We start from the raw sequence: 12,131 nt of genomic DNA, 5'->3' as shown, positions 1-12,131 counted from the left end.
ACATCAACAAATTTTCAAATCTAAAGCTTAAGGCGAAGGGTTATGTTACTTATGGAGATAACAATAAAGGAAAGATTTTTGGCGTAGGTAAAGTTGGTGCACCACCTTTCACATCCATTTAAGATGTTCTTTATGTTGAAGGACTAAAGCACAACCTTCTTAGTATTAGCCAACTTTGTGACAAAGGATTCAAGATCAAGTTTACTAAAGATGAATGCTTGATAGAAGACGAAGTCATGCATGAGGTTAAACGTAAAGGTAAAAGAATTAATAGTATATTTATGATTTCTCTTGATGACTTATCTTTGAAGGTAAAATGTCTCATGGCAAACAATAACGACTCATGGCTTTGGCACAAAAGAATTGCTCATATTCATATGGAACATTTGAATAAATTAACCAAACATGATCTTGTCATTGGATTGCCTAATATAAAGTTTGTCAAAGATCGACTTTGTGATGCATGTCAAAAAGGGAAACAAACAAAATCAACTTTCAAATCTAAAATAGTGGTGTCCACTACAAGGCCACTACAATTGTTACACATGGACTTATTTGGTCCATCAAGAACAAGGAGTCTCAGAGGTAATGTATATGCTTTAGTTATTATCGACGATTTCTCTAGATATACTTGGAAATTATTTCTACTGCATAAAAATGATGCATTCAAAGCTTTCAAGAAATATGCAAAGCAAATTCAAAATGAGAATTCACTAACAATTGCCTCCATAAGAAGTGACCATGGTGGAGAATTTCAAAATGCTTCGGTTGAAGAATTTTGCAAAGAACATGGAATATCTCATAATTTCTCAGCACCAAGGACTCCTCAACAAAATGGAGTAGTGGAAAGAAAGAATATATCACTTGTGGAACTTGCAAAAACAATGCTTAGCGATTCAAATATTCCAAAATAATTTTGGGCGGATGCGGTAATCACAACATGTTTTGTAAGTAATAGAGTTAATATTCGACATATCTTAAAGAAGACTCCATATGAACTATTCAAAGGAAGGAAACCAAATATTGCATATTTTCACATCTTTGGATGTAAGTATTTTGTATTAAACAATGACAAAGACAATCTTGGTAAGTTTGATGAAAAATCCGATGAAGGTATTTTTCTTGGTTATTCTCTTTCTAGTAAAGCCTTTAGAATATATAATAAAAGAACTTTAAAAATTGAAGAATCTATGCATGTATCTTTTGATGAATCTAACCCCTCCAAGGAGGATATTATTTATAATGATGATGATGATGATATAGTAATAGTCCTTCAAGAAGATTCTTCCAAGATGAATAATAAGAATCAATCGGAGAATCACGGAGATACTTCAAAAATCAACAATGAAAATAAAACGGAATCTCAAGGAGAAACTTCCAAAGTCAACAATGAGAATCAAGTAGAACCTATTCAACAAGAGTCAAATATCAATGATCTACCTAAAGAATTGAGAACTCATAGAGACCATCCAATTGATAAAGTCATTGGTGATATTAGTCAAGGTGTTTCAACAAGACTAAACCTTCAAGATTCTTGCTTAAACATGGTGTTTGTCTCTCAAATAGAACCTTCCAAAGTTGATGAAGCCTCAGGAGACGACCAATGGATAACTGCGATGCCAGAAGAATTAAACCAATTTGAAAGGAACCAAGTTTGGGAACTTGTTCCTAGACCAAGTGATAAACACATCATAGGTACAAGATGGGTGTTTAAGAACAAGCTTGATGAGAATGGAATAATTGTTCGAAACAAAGCAAGATTGGTGGCTCAAGGATATAATCAAGAGGAAGGAATCGACTTTGAATAAACTTTCTCTCCGGTTGCAAGGTTAGAAGCTATTCGTCTTTTACTTGCTTATGCTTTCTCTTTAAATTTTCAGCTTTTTCAAATGGATGTCAAAAGCGCATTCCTAAATGGATACATAAACGAAGAAGTCTAAAGCGCATTCCCTCGCATGTATTCAAGTAGAGAAAGGCACTCTACAGCTTAAAGCAAGCACCAAGAGCATGGTATGATCATCTTAGCAATTTTTTATGCGAACATGGCTTTGAAAAAGGTAAAGTTGACAAGACATTGTTTATAAAGAAAATCAAAAATCATACTCTATTAGTTCAAGTATATGTTGACGACATCATCTTCGGATCAACCAACAAAGAATTGTGTGAAGAATTCTCATCAATAATGCAAGGAGAATTTCAAATGTCTATGATGGGAAAGATGAACTATTTTCTTGGACTTCAAATCAAGAAAATGAAGGATGGTATCTTTATCAACCAATCCAAGTATTGTAAAGAGCTATTGAAAAGATTTGATATGGATAGTTGTAAAGCAATGTCTACACCAACAAGATCCGGAACTTATGTTGATCAAGACGAATCCGGTTTCTCTATTGATATTACCAAGTATCGAGGTATGATTGGTTCACTTTTGTATTTGACGGCAAGTCGTCCTGACATAATATTTAGCGTTTGTTTGTGTGCTCACTTTCAAGCAAACCCGAAGGAATCTCATCTCATGGAGGTAAAAAGGATTATGAAATATCTGAAGGGAATAATGAACGTAGGATTATGGTATCCAAAAGTTAGTGTATGTAATTTACTTGGCTATTTTGAGACGAATTATGCAGGTTACAAAACTGATCACAAAAGCACTAGTGGAACATGTCACATTTTAGGAAATGCTTTAGTTTCATGGTCATGCAAGAAACAAGCATGTGTAGCACTTAGCACAGTCGAGGAAGAATATATTGCTGCAGGTAGTTGTTGCGCTCAAATATTATGGTTGAAACAATAACTTAGTGACTACGGATTAAATCTTAGATGTATACCTCTTCAATGCGACAATACAAGTGCGATCAATATTACAAAGAATCTGGTCATGCACTCCCGTACCAAACACATAGACATTCGACATCATTTTCTTCACGATCATGTGCTTAAAGGAGATGTTGAAGTCATGTTTGTAGATACCCATAATCAATTAGCAGATATCTTCACAAAACCTCTCGCAAAGGAACCTTTTTACAAAATTCGGCGAGAACTTGGAATTTTAGATGAAAATGATATATGATTCTTCATTTGGTAAAACAAAGTTACACATATGTTTAATGCATTTCTAGAACTATATTAGCATCTATACTTATGATTCTATATGTGAAAAAGTGCTTGTTGTGTTGTATTTTTAACTTTTTTGTTTAAGGAACCCAGGTTCCCAAAAGGGGGAACCGGTTCCTGCATGCGCCGGTCAGGTTTTTAAGCTATCTATGGGCTGGAACCCGGGTTCCCAAAAGTGGGAACCGGTTCCTGCGTGCAGCATGTGATCTTCTCTTCATTTTATGATTCTTTTGAAGCATGTCATAACTTTTCTTCTTTTATGTCTCCTTCCCTCTTCTCTATGTGTCATAACTTGTCTTTATTTTTCTTTTATTCTCTCTATCTCACAATTTATTCTCATTCAACTCATTCCTCTCTCCAACTTTGACCACACTATTCATCTTCTTCAACCTTCCTCCACTACCATTAAACTCCACTAAATCAAGACTTTCTTCCACCAAAATTAAAACCCACTCATCCTAACTCTTATATATCTCCTCCTCGCCTCCAAAATCATATCACAATTTCCTCCACTCTCCCTAATCCGGAAATCCTCTTTCAAACCCTAACTTTCAAAAAGTTTCTATCCATGGCATCTTCCTCAAGAGCATCCAAAGGAAAGAAAAGGCTACAAATGATTTTGATGAATAACCACCTCCAAAGAATCAAAGGCTTAATATTCGGAATAAACCTCTTTTGTCATCAAAGTATGGTAACCTCCAATCCTTTCCTTCTCATTGTTTTGTTTTTCCTGAAAAATTACAATATCAAGGGATTTACAACTTTTCTAGTGACTATGGAAAAATTTACCCAGATTTGGTTAGGGAATTTTATGCAAATTTGAGTATTGTGTTTGGTAATGATCTTTCTAAGTTGGATGAAATTAAGTTAACCACTTCGGTCCGTAATAAGGCTATTAGGATGGATTTAGAATCTTTTGGTAATTGCTTAGGAGTTCCTACTACCGGACAAATTGTGGTAGCCGGATATACACCCAAGTGGGAAGGCTTTAGCAAAACTCAAACCTTTCTTCATATGATTCAACCCTCTCAAACCGCTGTCATTATTCGACAAAACCCTCTCATCAACAAGGTTGACATGTTTGCTTATGTATTGCTCCCTAAGCACTCAAATCACTCTCGGGTCAATGAGTTGGAACTACAAGTGCTATATGGTATCAAAAACAACATGAAGATTATTTGGGCTGTCACTATCTTGCATCACATGCATAGGCTACAACATTTAAGTGGTGGTTTGCCCTATGGTAAACCAATCACTCATATCATGAAACCTGTCGGTGTGAATCTTAAGAACCAATCCTCCTTGTCTATGAATGCAAGGGAATGCGACATCAATGACAAAACCGCTCTCAAGAAAATAGGTATTGTCTTAGCCTTAGACAAAACTTTTATCTACAAAGACGATGGTCCAGCCGATGTTCTGCCACCCATTCCAGAAGGAGGTGTTACAATGGACATTCTATTTAACAAAATGTGTTCTATAGAAATCACTATGGCAAACAACTATAGAGAACAACAAGCTGAAAATGCCTTCTTTCGAGAATAATTTGGACAACTCCTCAATTACCATAACCAAGCCAATGACCAACAAGATGATAAGGGTGACTGTAGCAACCTGCCTAAAAATTTCAGCTTTCGAGTCGCCACCTATTCTGAAGGGCGAATAGGAAACCCTACACAGATAAGAGATTGAGGGTAAGTTATTATAATCAGGCTGAGGGAAGGTGTTAGGCACCCTCAGCCCTTTCCTAAAGGCTAATGTTCAAAGATTAGGGTTGCATGGCAGGGTTTGTAAAGAAATGTGGCAAACAGAGTTTTAATGACATGATTGAGATTTTGAAGAGGGGGACTCGCCTTGTTGCCAAGTGCCTACGTACCTCCTTAGGGAGGATCAGAGTCTACGTAGTTCGGGGAAGGGTTGTACGCCCTTAGAGTTGAAATTTGATTTGGTATGGTTTCGGAGGCTTTTTGAGTGGCCTATCGTAGTTTTGGCTAAGGATAAAAATCCGTAGTTTGATTCGAAGTGTTTTTGAATGTTTTAGATTTGGGAAGTGTTTTAGGATTTGGGCGTACAACCCTGATTTGATATGACACTATTAACCGCAACGATCAATAGATTCGATCGCCATAGTTAACAGATTGAAAGCTGTATCGTTACCAATTTTAATCAATTAATTTGATTATTACTAATAACGAATTAGGATATTTTTTAGGAATTTAATAATTAGTTTGCATCCTTACCCCTCGCAATCGATTAATTCGATTAAAAAGAATAAGGAATTTGAAATGAGGAAATTGAATAGTTAATCATCGCAACCAATGAAGATGGTTGAAACCATTTAACTAAATAGAAATTATTTGTATTTTAATTAAATAAACATTTTAATTAAAATTATTATTGCCCATAGCGATTAATCGATTTAATCGGCACGGACAACAAATTGGCATTTTAATATAAATATCACATATTAATTCTTATTTATAAAAATAATTATTAATATATAAATAATATATTAAAAGAATTAATTAAAACCAATATTTAATTAAGATTATTTTAATTTGTTATGATTTTTATTCAGTATGGTTGTTAATATGGTGCATGATATGGGGACTGAATCTGGGACGTTGGATCTAATCTAGTGGAAATTCTATGGCCAGATCGTGGGGGTATATGGTGGATCTATAGTGGCGCACGCACAGGATCCAGAAGCAGAAATTTCAGAAAAATAACATGTTGGAGGGAGGGCTCGAACCTGCGACCCTCCACTCCCAAACGCACTCACTTACCATCCCAACCAAACAACACTGTTGAAACTAAAACGCGCTCGAATCAATACATACGCAGCTTAAATGGGTGACTGGGCATGCGCGCTAAAATTCAAATGGAGCAATCGCATCATGACGCGTCATCGTCTTCCCCACTAGCCCTGTAAAACTTCTGCATATTAGCTACGAATCTGCTAGAGATTCTTCGTAGCAAAAACATACTAGGATAATAGCGATTTGCTCCCTCCCCCATATAAATATGGCGCACCTGTTCCAAAAGGCTCGTATAGGTGGTACGAACTCAACCACACAATCAATTTAGCCTAATTTTAACTCTAGTAAAAAGCCCTAAATTAAACCCTAAAACCCTTCAACCGGTCATCAATGGCAGAACGCGATTAACACACGCAAACTTCATAAAACCAATCCAGAAACAACCAGGGCATTAAGAACAAGCAGAATACACAATCAAAACACCATGGGAATGCCTATATCATACTAATCGAACCAAAGTTCAGAACAACTTACCTGGGCTTGTTTGGAGAAATTCTGGGGGTGTTGAGGTCGTGTGAGTGTCCGAACAGCTTCAGAGTGATCCCACGAACACGTTGCAATACTTAGACTCCTTTGAAAACTCCTCAATCTCTCAAACCGATTCTGAGTTTTTATCACTTTTCTTTGTTCTTGCAAGTGTGTTTGTGCACGAATCTCCAACCCCCAATCTTGTGGCATGTGCTAGGTACTTATAAGTAGTGAATTAGGTTAAGAAAAATAGCCCAAAACTCTCTTGAATCCACCCTTGCAAATTTGAGAAATTTGATTTGATTTCTTGAATAAAATCTTGCTATTTTGGTCATAATTTGTATTAACTTCCTTCTCCAATCATTATGCACGAAATTACATTATATTTGATCATTAATTCTGATTGGAAATCAAACAAAATATAATTTTAACAAAACATTTGATTTTTAGTCTTTATTAAATCATAAAAATGAAATAAAAAATACATTAATTCAAATATAATGCTAATTTTCGTGGCAAGTGGTTTTTTGGCATGCTAATAGCTTGTGGACCAAGTTTGTATGAAAATACTCTGGGTTCTTTTGCAAAGTTTCTCCATTTGAACCCTCCTTTTTCACTTTTAGTCCCTGAAAATCACCTAACTTTGATCAAGCATATCTCCTTCAATTTTTGAGCTATGAGGGAGTTCTAATACTTTTTAGAAACCTCAAGAGGTCCTCTACAAGCCACTTTGGAACATATTCTTCATTTGAAGCTTTTATCTTGACCATATTCTCTTTGGGAAAAAACTGCTTTTGAAGGATGCCTGAAAATGACCTGTAATCTTTTGCCTTGTATCTTTTAAATGAAGCATTTTTTGCCTTGGCTTGTGAGACACAAAGTTGTAGAGAATCCAATTTCCTTCAAAATAGGCTTTGAGTGGGGAATTTCTGATGTTCCATGTGAAAGTTATGCCCAGTCAAAGTTGGGTTGACTTTCTCCTAAGAAACCCTAATTTGAACCTTTTTATATTTGTTCATCTCTGAGTTTCTATTAATGGAATCATGATCAATTCTTGATCAAATGATGGTTATGCACCCCATACTTGATGTCTGCCCAATGATTGTGGTTTGAATCATGCCTTGATTGTGATTGACCTTTCAGTTTGAATTTTTTTTGACTGTGAATTATCTGGATTATTTGAATGAGCCATGTCTCGAGATTTGAACTTGCCTTTGTTATGAGGGAGGTAAATTTTGGGGTATGACAGCTGCCCCTATTTAATTACCTTGGATTGGGTGACAAGAGGGTGTGTAGACCTCGCGTCGTTCCGATCGAAGAGTTATTAAATACTGGAAGACCCCTAAATTTGCCTTGAGTTTGAGTATGGACGAAGAGAAACGTCCTGCTAAAGCCGGAGTCTTACATAGCGAGGACCTTTGTTGGTTGTGTAATTGGCTTGCTATGGCCAGCAAGCCTTCGCAGTTTACGAACCCCTACTTACTATAGTGCTAGTAAGTTAATCGCAGTTTGTGAACTTCTCACTTACCATAGTGCTGGTAAGCTACTCGCAGTTTGTGAACTTCTCACTTACCATAGTGCTGGTAAGCTACTCGCAGTTTGTGAACTTCTCACTTACCATAGTGCTGGTAAGCTACTCGCAGTTTGTGAACTTCTCACTTACCATAGTGCTGGTAAGCTACTCGCAGTTTGTGAACTTCTCACTTACCATAGTGCTGGTAAGCTACTCGCAGTTTGTGAACTTCTCACTTACCATAGTGCTGGTAAGCTACTCGCATTTTGTGAACCTCTCACTTACCATAGTGCTGGTAAGCTACTCGCATTTTGTGAACCTCTCACTTACCATAGTGCTGGTAAGCTACTCGCAGTTTGTGAACCTCTCACTTACCATAGTGCTGGTAAGCTACTCGCAGTTTGTGAACTTCTCACTTACCATAGTGCTGGTAAGCTACTCACAGTTTGTGGACCCCTATAGGATTGCTTGCTATAGTTCTAGCAAGTTCACCTGCACCAATAGGATCATCTGTCCTAGTTCGGACAATTCACCTGCACCAAAGGAATTACCTGCCATAGTTCTGACAAGCGTACCTGCATAAGAGTGATCGCCTGCTATAGTTCTAGCAAACTTACCTGCATGGAAAAGATTCACCTGTTCGGAGACTCACGACTCGAGGGTCGGAGAAAATACACCAATCACAACATGAGGGTTGGAAACTAGGCTTTTGTAGTATGATTTGAATTTTGATGTAACAGTGAGACGGGAACTGATTACCAGACGGGAACTGGGTTTAATGATGGTTTGGACTGCCAATAGAAATTGGGCTTTTTGTGATGTGTAAATGCACTAGATGATATGTGTATGCTAATGCATATGTATGTATGCTAATGATGATGCAATCCTGAGATTTTATCTCCTTAAACCCATTGAGCTTGTTTACTCCATGCTTGCACCTATACCCTGACTATGCTTATGCTGGCTTTGTGATGTTTATGTATATGGATAATGCTTATGCATATGTGTATGTTTGGTTGACGTAATGAGTGGAACGAAGTAATGTCTTCTGTAAGATTACCTGAAAAGGCTTTTTTTTTTGGAATGGATGTGAACATTTGTCTCAGAGAAGACTACCTGAAAAGGTTCTTAGAGTAGATAGAAATTTGTCTTAAAAAAAAACCACCTGAAAAAGTTCTTAGCAAGGAATGGAGAATGTCTTTAAAGACGACTACCTGAAAAGGTTCTTAGCAAGGGTTGAAATTTGTCTTAAAGAAGACTGCCTACAAAGGTTCGTAGAGTGTCTTAAAGAAGACCACCTGAAGAGATTGAAAGATGTCTAAAGAGACTACCTAAAAAGGTTAGTAGAATGTCTTAAAGTAGACCACTTGAAAAAAGGAAGACAAATTGTCTTGAAGAAGACTACCTAAAAAGGTACTTAAAATTTCCTGAAGAGGACTACCTGAAAAGGTACTTAGGACAAGAATGTCTCGAAGAAGACTACCTAAAAAGGTGCTTAGACGAAAATGTCTTGAAGAAGACTACCTCAAAAGGTGCTTGGAAAAAGAAACGTCTTAAAAGATTACCTGAAAAGGTGCTTAAAGAAAGAATGTCCTGAAAAGGACTACTTAAAAAGGTTTTTTTGGAAATGGTGATCATTCGTCTTGAATAAGACTGTTTGAGGAGGCTCCTAGAAAGGACCGTGAGATTTGTCTTAAAGAAGACTACCCGAAAAGGTATGGTGTAATGTATCAACCCATGTATGCAATGCATGATTTATGTATTTGCATGATGCCCTAATGATAGGTTGTTAATAACCAAAGCGTATATAGCTCGCTGGAGTTGTAGGTTTGCTTGATAAGGTGGGGTGTGATGCTAGCGCGATTCCCCGATACATGTTTTTGAACTTTGATGATCGTAGTTAGGAGAAATATTTGTTCGAAGTTGTAAAGTGCGAGAACGCCTTTTCCTTTTGTTGTGTGTCTTGCCCCAGTTTGATTTCCATTGCCCTAGTATTTTCATGGAGAAAGATGCTTATGAAGGAAGTGCCCCAGGGAATAGCCTTGTCATATGCTTAGATGTTTAGATTGAAGGGTGTGCCCCTGATCTCCAGGTCATGGAAGGTTATCCATAGTGTTCTATCTTTTGAATTTGAATTCTTCCCATGTCTGACATGCCCCTGTTTTGAGATTGCTTTGAGATGTGCCCCAAGTCGATTGAACCTTAGGAAGACTGCCCCTAGTTGATAGGATGTTCGATTGTATGCCCCTGTTCTCCTTGAAATTTTTGCCCCTGTTTAGGAGAACCCCCTAGATGTGGTTCCCCCGACTCCAGGGTCTTTATTAGAAATGATCACCTTTGATTAACCCATTTCGAGATTTCCTCGATGCTAAGTGTATACTCGTAGATGGTGTTGTACTTTTTGAGAAGTAGCTCCAATGGAATGCGTATGCAAGTTTTGAAATCGAAGTCCGTTATGAATTAGGACTGGATGGTTTTGAAAAGAATGCTTGAAGAAGCATAGTGATTAGAAGTAGTTTTAACAAACATAGGAGTCAGTATAACAAATTCCTGCTTAATATGCTTTCGTAGTTAACCTTGCCTCAATTAGGACTTTTAAATGTTGTAACTTGGCCTGGTTCATGTTTTAAGAAACAATGGATATAAGGCTCAAAATTTTATTTATCCCACCCCTTTCTCCTTGATGTTCTCCAGATCCTAAAAATTCGCCTAATCCAATGGATGTGCTTTGTTTGCAAGAGAATCGTTTCAGTTTCGATGTTGAGCAGAAGCCTTAGCAGAGATCCAAACTTTGATGACATATGTTGTAAAGATCCAAGCATTGATGTGAAGCTTTGATGGTTTAGCAGTCACAAGATTATCCTTTGTATTTCGCCTTTATTTTTATCCCTTATTTTTGCATGAGCTAATTCTTTTGAATTTGACCCATCGGGATGCCCCAATTTTGCCTAAATCTTTTTGTTTCCTTTCCTGAAATTTTCCATTTTGACTTAGCGGGCGTTTTTCTTTTCTTTTTTTTTTAACACTCCTTTGGAAGTATTGATCCTTGGATATTGAATATTGTGACTGCCATGTTGACTTTGATTTGTAAGCTTCGACTTTGATATGTCCTCGATCTTGAATGATGTATTGAGGAAGAAGATGTTGTAAATGTTATCTCCATTACTTCCTCAATCTTGGATGAATGCGAGGAAGAAGATACGCTTGAACATTATGCTTGGATGGACTGATTCTCTTGGCAACCAAAATACATCATTGAATTAGTTGACATCTACCCTGCCCCTGGTTAAAATCAAGGTTTTTTTTTTGAACAGTAGAAACAAAACTCCAACTCCTGGCTCGAGGGGGTAACGAGGGATTAACATCCTTATATCTCCACTGTTTGGGAATGAAACAATGCCTGTACATCCTCGGCTCGTCTTACTTTGAAAGCATACGTTTAGCTGGACTTAGTCATTTGTATTCGTCATTCCCCCTCAAGTTTGTTAATAACCCTAAAAATAGAAGTGTGTGACTGGAAAGTCATGGTAGTGAGTGAATGAATTGACTCCAAAACCTGCATGGTTGTCCCATTAGAATTACTAATCCGAAGGTACAACTTTTATCTTGAGTAACACTTAGCAGTCGTAAGGGTTGAAATTGTGAGCACGGTAAACACCTATTGATCTTAGGGATAATCTCCTTTGTAGATCCACTGACCTTGTTTCACTCCTTAGATTCTTAAACTTGTAGAAGTGAGGGCAGCCTCGAATTTTCTTCGGACATGTCAAACCTGGCGGGAATAAATCGTTAGCGGTGGGTTTTCGTCGTATCGGAACTTCATGAGTTTTCCTTTGACTGAACCTCTTTTGCTTTTCCTAAGGATAGTATCACCTATGACCCTTTTTCTTGGTGTGGGGCTGACATATGTCGCATTCCCTCCATTGTAGTCATGCATCTTTGCTCAGGGTATTGCCCCAGTTGGACTAATCCTTGCCCCTAGGTTATCGTAGAGCGTCCTCGAAAGTTTGATATGTTCTAAGATGAACCCCTTTATAACTAGATACATCTTAAGTGTATCTATGAGGGAACTCTTTATTGAACTAATCCTTGCTTGATGACAACCTTCATTGTATTCATAATCCTGTTATGACAAAGGCATGGACATGCGGCTGGCATGGCGAAAGGCATCTTTTTTTTCTTTAGCAAGACTAAGATCTTTTATTCTCCTTGCTCCA

Source organism: Vicia villosa, linkage group LG5, assembly GCF_029867415.1.
Source record: "Vicia villosa cultivar HV-30 ecotype Madison, WI linkage group LG5, Vvil1.0, whole genome shotgun sequence".
NCBI classification, from domain to species: Eukaryota; Viridiplantae; Streptophyta; class Magnoliopsida; order Fabales; family Fabaceae; genus Vicia; species Vicia villosa.
The sequence above is the reverse complement of the archived record's forward strand: the minus strand, read 5'-3'. Positions refer to the sequence as shown.